We start from the raw sequence: 9,728 nt of genomic DNA, 5'->3' as shown, positions 1-9,728 counted from the left end.
TGAAGTGATGTTAAATGTTGGGTAGGGCGTCCGAAAAATGCGGCGTTTTCAAATATACTGCAAAAACTGTTCTTCTAGTACGGTGTGGGTCTTCTGTATTGGACTTTATTTACTCAATGAAGTTATGCCCCCTTTTGCAGAATGGACTAAAGTTGGAGTTTCAATAGGACAATGGACCCAAACATACGTAGATATTTGGTATTCCAAGAGTATTCTATCTTCGCTTGCACCGATTTTTTTTGGTACGGAACTCTAGTTCTATTCACGAACACTGTAGTTTATTCTAGATTTCAAAAAACTTGTAAGCTGAAATTTTTTAGAAAGCATCCTTTGAATTAAATAGTCAGATAACCTGAAATGTAATGCATGTTCACAACTTACATTTCAGGACTGGAAATCAAACAAATACTTGTTTCTTGAAATGATAGTGAGCTGACCAGTTGAACTGGCAGTAAGACAGATTAAGCCTAGTTTATTTCACTGAAGACAATGACAATGAAGACATATAACTTTTGAACAAGCAAGCAACCAATGATTTGAAAAAATCTCTTTCGCAAGTGAATAAATTTGTAATGTACATAGATTTGTGTAATAAGTAAAAAATATTTATAAATGAGACTCTGACAAAAGCTTTAAGTGAAAATTAAGCAGAGTTGTTCAAGTCAAGGGCGCTTTAAAGCTCATTTGAAGCTAGCAAAAATACCACTGCTTGTTAGGCTAACCTTTCGAAAAAAACTGCTCATAAATAAATGTCTTTGAACTTAAATTTTTAGGACCTGCATATTTAGTCAGAGATTTTAACTAGAAAACTGCAAGAACACTTGGTACCTCTAACCTAAATGTGCATGGTTAACTTTTTTTGTAACAACTAAACTTGCTTTCAATGTAAAATGTGCTAATAAACAACATGAATGATTGTATCCTTTTTTAGGCGCATGACCGTTGTTCATTTGCCACTTTTTTCATTCACTATATATGCATTGAAATAGTCCTTGAAGTCTTCAAAGCAAATAGGTTTGGTTTATTGCATATGAAATATCGGAGTTTGTTTACAAAAACTATCAATCATTTGAACGTTCTCACTATTTAAATACCATGGCGATGTTAATGCACATATACTATATATTATGAATACTTTTCAACCTATTTAAAAACACACAAAAGCTTATTTTATGCGAGAACATTAGGATAACAACCATCTGCAATGATGTATTATAATTCACATTGGTTAATGGTTTTCTAGAAATATAATCTTCAAAAACGAGTCGCATTATCCTTTAAAGAAACTGCTGTAGCAGCAGCACCACGTAAACATATCAAAAAGGTGTGTATGTAATCAATGAATATAGGTGTAGCTTCCCGTGCACACGTTTACAAAAAAACAAATATCGCTTAATAGATTAAATCGTACTATTCACAAACCTTGCTGTCTTTTCGCTCTGCCCTGCTCGACGTGACTCTTCTCTACTCAAAGAAAATGATTCGTTACTAGTTGCTGATGCTTAAGTTCCATTGGTTTTCTGTACATCCCAGTTGTCATCCACAAACACAATCACTGACATTTCTTCGAGTTCGTCTTTCACTCCATTTCATTTATTAACCTTTGGCAGACAGTGAATAATTTCACTCGTTATTCTTTCAGTTTGTCATTTATGTTTTGAAACGGCGACTTTTACAAGATAAAAATCACGTTATTTTTATCTTCAGCCACCCGTGCTGGTATCCTGTTCACATACGCAGAATTTACTATTATTTGTCTATTTAATAGTAGCATTTCAGAATAATAATATATTAGGGTCTAGCTAAGATATGCTTTTATTTTTCTACATCGTGCTTAGAAATCGATATATAGTAGAAATGAACTTTACTTTCAAAAGCTTTTGTAAATCGTCGTATGTTATAGTATTTTAACTCAACTATGGTATATTTACTAACTTACCACTGTGCCGTTTTAAGCTTGATCCTTGAGTATTTATTGTACAAATATAATACTCAAATATATGTACAAATCAGTTGACAACTTTAGATTCAGCACTTCACAACATTTCTTGCCATCAATTCGTCACACTAAATTAATTTGAAATTTTTACGAATTTTGACCTCCAGTTCAAATCTCAGTACCCAGATTTTTACACCAGCAATAATGTTTCCGCATTTATTCGATAATAATGAATTGTACAGTCAACACCAAAAATTACAACTGAAGTTTACGCCACAAACCATTACTTTATTGTAAGATTTAAATTGTTATAAATGTTACTACACATTATGCCGTTATAACAAAGGCAAAATACGAAAATATTTAAGTTCAAAGAAAAAATTATACAAACATACAATCAGAAACTTGTTAAAGTAAGTAAGTATGTTTAAAGCGTTATAAGTATCGCAAATCTCAGATCAAAGAAATTTGCTGCTACAACATCGTACGAACGGGAACTCTTTAGGTGAAAAGTTCAAAATTGTCATTAAAACATATAACTGTTAAAAAGATATAAACAATCATGAATTGCGAGGTGATATAAAAACTGTTCAAAGATGCTCTTAGATACTTGTCCGTTGCGATTCCCAGAGTCATCGACAAACTAGATCTTTTCCCACAAATTTATTGAGGCTTTTATTATCTATTCCAGTTAATTTGTCGGGTTCGTAAAAAGTATTCTGGCGAAAGGTGGATAGTGGAAGAGAAACTGTCTGGATGTTCCACTTTGACGAGTTTCGTGCCTTTTCCTGCAAGCTCATCGACTTTAAAATTTCCAACGATTTCACTGTGATCATTTATACAGACATGTTTTATATGGAAGTAGCTTGGTAGTACTGTTGGTGGGCTCAAGAATAACTTGATTAGCTCAAAGTCTGTATAGTATATCCGCTATGGGAGTGAATGGATACCTCTTTAAATAAAGCCCCACTTATGCTCACTTTGGCCACTAAAGTGGTCTGGCGATATGAACCAAGAGTTGATTGGGAGCTCCCGACAGAAGACTTCCTCTCAGCCTTCATTTATAAAAACATTTACTGCGCCTCTTCTCCAGAGACTCCGCCTCAGTAGTAGTACCGGAAATATCGCTAACAGTTGGTTCCGCTGAGCGGTGGTACAACTTATCAGCAATGCAATCGTAGAGAATTTCGGAAATTCCCTCTCTGGGAGCCTAATGTGTCCAGTTTCCTGGAGTCTAATAGCGAATTTCGCAGCAAAGCAATGTAACTTTAACGAGCGCCACCACCAAACAAATGCACCATAATACAGTATTGACTTAACCACGATTTCATAAAAAAAAACACAACTTTAGGTGACAGACTCCTCTACAACAATATAAGGTAACAAAAGGCTTCCTCGGCCTCTCCTCAAGATTAGGAAAACCATCGAATATTTTTCAACTGAACCAAGAGCATTATTCATCGGATAGACCTTAATTAACTTACATTAGGAAATGTTTATAATTAAAAATAATAAAAACAGCTAAATACATTAAGATGTAAAACATCAACCAGAGGATCGGAATCTAAACAATTTTATATATACTACTGGGATCAAATTGAAAGGAGAATTTTTAATTTATACTTCGCGTGTTTTTCGTTTTTCTCTGTAAGTTGATAGTATTGTTAGTATCATCTATGCTAAATTTCACATCAAAATATTCATTATGATATACGTTGCGTTAGTGAGGCTCTAAACGTGAATTCTTCGATTTTTACTTTGTCTGAATTTATTGAACAAAGATGTGCAATAACCATCTTATACTGAATTGATAATTCGTGATCATTTCGCCACATTTTCAAACCGTTTTAAGTCAATTGAGGATATAAAAGCTGAATCGAAGAGGACTCTGAGGATTTTTCCAAGTGCTATGATGACTGGAAAATTCGTTGGCATAAGTGTATTGCAGAGGGAGGAGATTCACCTTTCAATTTGATGTACTACACATCTATTATATTTATTATTTATAAATGTGAAAAAAAAATTATACAATTATTTTTTTACACGAAAAAAGAAGCACTGGCTGCCAGGACCTTCGGCACATCTATTATATATTATCGCGTAAGCGGTGTCTACGCCAATCAAGAAGAAGAAGAAAATATTTTCGGCCAGAAGTCATCTATACCTAGGGCTTGAACAGTTTTGAATTCAATTGGACAATTTTTAGTCATGTGCTACCATTAAGAAATTATTAGTGCAAAATTGTATCCCATTATGTTAATTACTTCTCGATTTGTGCTCTGGAAGGAAAAGAATCAAAGGGAATTTGAAATCGTGTTATATAGAAAATATGTAATTCGATTTGGGATACTTTTACTTCTTCTTCTTAATTGGCGTCGACACCGCTTCCGCGATTATAGCCGAGTTAAAAACAGCGCGCCAGTCGTTTCTTCCTTTCGCTACGTGGCGCCAATTGGATATTCCAAACGTAGCCAGGTTCTTCTCCACCTGGTCCTTCCAACGGAGTGGAGGTCTTCCTCTTCCTCTGCTTCCCCCGGCGAGTACAGCGTCGAATACTTTCAGAGCTGGAGTGTTTTCGTCCATTCGGACCACATGACCTAGCCAGCGTAACCGCTGTCTTTTAATTCGCTGAAGTATGTCAATGTCGCCATATATCTCGTACAGCTCATCGTTCCATCGAATGCGATACTCGCCGTGGCCTACGCGCAAAGGACCATAAATCTTTCGCAGAACTTTTCTCTCGAAAACTCGCAACGTCGACTCATCAGTTGTTGTCATCGTCCCAGCCTCTGCACCATATAGCASGACGGGTATTATGAGTGACTTATAGAGTTTGGTTTTTGTTTGTCGAGATAGGACTTTGCTTCTCAATTGCCTACTCAGTCCGAAGTAGCAAATGTTGCCAAGAGTTATCGTGAGTTGGATTTCCAGGCTGACATTATTGCTGGTGTTTATGCTGGTTTCAAGATAGACGAAATTATCTACAACTTCACGTTATAATTGTCAACAGTGACGTGAGAGCCAAATCACGAGTGCGACGACTATTTGTTTGATGGAATGAGATATTTCGTCTTGCCCTCCTTCACTACCAGACCCATTTGTTTTGTTTCCTTGTCCAGTCTGGAGAAAGCAGAACTAACGGCGCGGTTGTTGAGGCCGATGATATCAATTTACTGGGCATACGTCAGTAGCTGCACACTCTTATAAAAGATTGTACCTGCTCGATTAAGTTTTGCAGCTCGAATTATTTTCTCCAGAAGCAGGTTGAAGAAGTCGCACCATAGGGAGTCGCCTTGTCTGAAACCTCGTTTGGTCTCGAACGGATCGGAGAGGTCCTTCCCGATTCTGACGGAGCTTTTGGTGTTGCTTAAGGCTAGTTTACACAGCCGAATTAGTTTTGCGGGGATACCAAATTCAGACATCGCGGCTTAAAGGCAGCTCCTATTCGTGCTATCGAAAGCAGCATTGAAATCGACGAAAAGATAGTGTGTGTCGATTCTCCTTTCAAGAATCTTTTCCAAAATTTGGCGCATGGTGAATATCTGCTCAGTTTTTGATTTTTCAGGTCTAAAGCCGCACTGGTAAGGTCTGTTTGTTGACGGTGGGCTTTAATCTTTCACACAGTTCGCTCGATAGAACCTTATACGCGATGTTAAGGAGGCTTATCCCACCGTAGTAGTCGCAGATTGGTCTTCATGGTTTTCAACCAATATTTCTAAAATAGAAGATTTCTAAATCTTATCTTAGTAATAGAATTCAACAAGTCATATTTAACGATACTTTTTCTGACATAATCTATGTTCCTTCAGGCGTTCCTCAAGGTAGCCATCTTGGGCTAATTCTGTTCTTGTTATTTATTAATGACGTATCATCTGTTGTTAAGTTTTCAAAAGTTTTATTATATGCTGACGATGTAAAACTTTTTAAAACGTATACTTCAAACAGCGAAAAATATCAGTTGCAAACAGTCTTAAACAACCTAGTTAGAGCTGTAGAGCTATAGACCCTACTTCATACGCAATACAAAACTTTAGGTTGGACCAAGTATGCAGTTTTGTCGATCTGGGAGTAACTATGGACCCCAAACTCATTTTAATCTTCACGTATCTTAAACGGTGTTTAAAGCTAAAGGTGCTCTTAGTTTTGTTAAATGTTAGTCTAAAGAATTCAGAGATCCGCTTACCACTAAATTTTTTTTTACATCTTTGTTGAGGCCTATATTAGAATATGCTTCTGTGGTTTGCAGCCCTAGTTTTCAAGTCCGTTCGGATAAGTTAGAATCCGTTCAAAAACAAATTTTTGCTTTTTGCCTTAAATCATTTGCATTGGGATTCCAGTTAAAATCTTTCCCCTTACACTAACCATTTAAAACTTATAAATCTCCCTACACTCGCTAGTCGTAGGTAGATGCTTGGTATAATATTTCTTGTAAAACTCATGAATGGGACAGGCAGTTTAGACCCTTAGTTTTAAAATTTTCTGCAACAAATTTTGAGTTAAACGAACCCTTCCGCCGTATATGCCATGCTTTCTATTCTCATTCCAGCACATTTGATCTAACACTCTTCACTCTTTACCATTAAAAAAAATTATTTTTTCTACTCAACAAATAAATTTAAAAATTATATACTTTAACCTAATTCTTAATTTTGGCTGTTGAAATTTTTGTTTCTGCAGGTGAGCAGCTTAAGATCGCAACGCTTAAAACTCTCTTCATTTTTATGACTCGGCTAGTTCCGCTCGTTCGTGGATTGCGCTCCTCGCGTCGGTTGGGCGGGAGGAGGGTAATCGTTGGTAATCCCTAACGACATTCTGAACATAAAACCAAGCACTGGAAGGCGACTGAAGCCCCACTAAGATCGAGGATCGCTCCTGTGTGCCATTCTCAATTAATAATGCCATATCGCGCAAATATATTTTTACTTGATTTTTTTTTAATTTTTTGAAAAAATTTAGATAGTTTCGGGAATGTCATTGTTTTTTCGCAACTTTTTATGTCCTTCCTTCCGCAAACTGATATTCCCCTCATCTAGCCCTCGTTCGCACTTTGCTAACTTTGCGGGCTAAAAATTTGCCCAGCAGTGGGCTAGAGCTTTTAAATTTTTATTTAATTTTTAGATGCGAGAGGTGATTCCCTGTTCGCCTTAAAAATGGCTCTCATGTATATTATTAATTATCTGTTTTTTTTCTTGAGCCCGAATGCTATAATTTCTTTCTCTTGGCCGCTTTATTCCTTAAGTGTTATAGGTATTAGGTTGTCTATTGCTTTTATTAGAAAAAATTCTATTTGGATTTTCCATATTGGCTGGAGTGTGTGTATTAGCTATTGGTTTTGCAAAATTTTGATATCTAAAGCCATAATTTGGTTTGGCTTTGGACTAGTACCACGTCGTTATATTCAAGACACAGATGGGTCTATGTCCATTGGTTCTGTTTTGGGAATATTAGTTCTTCGAGGAAATTATTATTCTCATATTATTAATTGGATAATTTATTTTTTTCCTATTTCTTTCATTTGGAAAGTTTTGTGCAAATCGAGCTCTCTGATTATTGGACTTTAATTCTTGAGTCGTCTTGTACGTCTTCGGGACAAAGAGAAAATATAACCTTGTTATAAATATTCTATAATTTTTGTTCAGCTTTCTATTATTTTTGTTAAGCTCTTTGGTTATGGGTGCGTTGCGACCATAGGTCATAATAGTGTTGTTTGTCATTAATGTTATTTTTTTTTTAACTAAATTGTAATACTCAATCACCGATATAGAGCCTTCCTGTAAAACGCTCGTTTCTTGTACTATAATATTTGTTTCCTTTTTCTATGTTTGAATTATAATAACGTTTACTTCGTTCAACTTCTTCTATATATAACAAAGACTTATTCTAGCAAGTTCTTTAACGGTAGTTTTTAGTATACATATATATTACAAATAACGAGATTTAAAAGTAAGTAGATAAATGCAACAAAGCTTAATACAACTATTTTATTCACAGTTTAAGGAAAATTTCATATGTGGCAGTTTTGCCCGATATTTGACCTTTAAACTGTGAGCGCACAAAGTTAGTTTTATAGCAAATTAATTTTTTTAAAAATTTTTGCCGAATCTGCAATAGGTAAAAACCCACAAAATTATTTTTGTCATCGGGAATGGATTGCTGGCGATTCGGCATATCCGCTAAGCTAACATCTTATTACACTTTTTTGACAAAACAGTACTGAACAGTCAAAAGAAATGAGAGATACTTTCAATCAATATTTCTCTAAATATAGAGTACGTATAGAAAATTGTTTGGGAAATTAAAAGAAAAATTTTGTAGTTTAAAAGAACTATGGTTCCGATTAACGAACGAAAATAATTATAAAAATTGTTGTAGATGGATTTTGGCATGTTGTATCCTTCATAACCTGTTGCTACAATTTAACTTAAACGAAAATTCTAGTTTAGAAAGTCAAGAAGAAACAGACTTACCACAATAAATTTATGAACACGACGACCTAAGAAAACATTTTGTAAGCAATAAAGATATAATTATTTAATTTTATGTAGTATATATATATAGTTTTATTTTTTAATTTTTAATTCCTCCATTGCTATTCGTTCCTTCATTTCAAGCTCTCTTAAAGCCAATTTTTCTTTCATTTCAATTTCTAGTATTCTTATTCTCTCTTCTGAATTGCATTTTTCTTTTTCAAATAAAAATTTTTCGTATTGTAAATCAAATTCTTTTTCATTGAAAGATAGCTCCCTATTTGGACCGACTTCTTGAAAACTATTTTCAGATGTGGTAGCTACATTTGCATTTTTGGTCGTTGAACCGGCGTCAAAATCGTCTGTGGTGGACGTCGAGTTGTTTTCTAAGGCTTCTGTCCAAAACAAATGCATTGGATTGAAACTCTTTATAGCCAAATATATCTTCCAAATCGTAGAAAAAAGAAGTTCTTAAAATTGTACCTAAAAATATAATTTATTATAATTTTATACCAAACAATTTATTTTTAAATTACTTTCTGTTGATTCGCCGTCTTGCATGGCACCTGCTCCCGTCGAATTCTGCCAAGCTCGTGCCTTTGTATAGCATTGGCGCAAGTGCCTTGCCTTTAGCCTCACTAAAGGCCAATCCAACCGCAGATTTTGTGTCTCTAAAAATTTTTTATAATACAACTGTGCTATCGGCTTTTCAATCGGACGGTTGTCTCGCATGTATGTAATTAATTTCTGTTGCTCCTCATGGCTCCATTTCCTGTACGGTACTTTGCGTACACGTTTTGGTTTGGTCTAAAACATATATTTTTCATTATTGTATTTACATTTACACTTTTATTACATATTTTAATTTTACTTACAATTTTGCTTCCATCAGATTCTGTTTTCAAATGTAAATAAAGCCAGCTGATCAGAGACGCCAGTTTGCCACAATTAATAAACAAGCTCAATACAGTGGGAATAGTGGTGAAATTTTTTTCACGTAATACAAAAACAAAATAGATACCACGTCGGTAAATATGCGAATATTGCCTCCTGGGAAATTTAACATGCTAGATAACATTTAACTGTGATCAGCATAAATATATATGAATGTAATTATATAGTATGAGATCAAGAGCGTGAGCGAAAGTGAGTAAATAAATACAGTGAACCAATAAAGTTTACATACACCTAGTTCTATTACATTTCGACACGTTTATTTGTTATATCGGGTGATTTTTTTGAGGTTAGGATTTTCATGCATTAGTATTTGACAGATCACGTGGGATATCAGACATGGTGTCAAAGAGAAAGATGCTCAGTAT

General features: G+C 34.9%; 1 protein-coding gene across 4 annotated transcripts in view; it reads right to left on the bottom strand.

Annotated features, from left to right (window-relative positions):
• LOC108973524 (43 kDa receptor-associated protein of the synapse homolog) overlaps nucleotides 1-1,515 on the bottom strand; it is a 29,110-nt gene extending 27,595 nt beyond the window's left edge. For all 4 annotated transcript variants that reach the window (XM_018940855.1, XM_018940852.1, XM_018940854.1 and 1 more), the window contains exon 1: nucleotides 1,423-1,515. The gene's annotated coding sequence lies outside the window, so the exon portion shown is untranslated. The remainder of the gene's footprint in view (nucleotides 1-1,422) is intronic.
• Between the last annotated feature and the right edge of the window lie 8,213 nt (nucleotides 1,516-9,728).

Source organism: Bactrocera latifrons, unplaced genomic scaffold, assembly GCF_001853355.1.
Source record: "Bactrocera latifrons isolate USDA-ARS-PBARC rearing strain unplaced genomic scaffold, ASM185335v1 scaffold_485, whole genome shotgun sequence".
Lineage (NCBI taxonomy): Eukaryota > Metazoa > Arthropoda > Insecta > Diptera > Tephritidae > Bactrocera > Bactrocera latifrons.
Note: the sequence above shows the minus strand (reverse complement) of the source record. Positions and strands in the feature narration are given on the sequence as shown.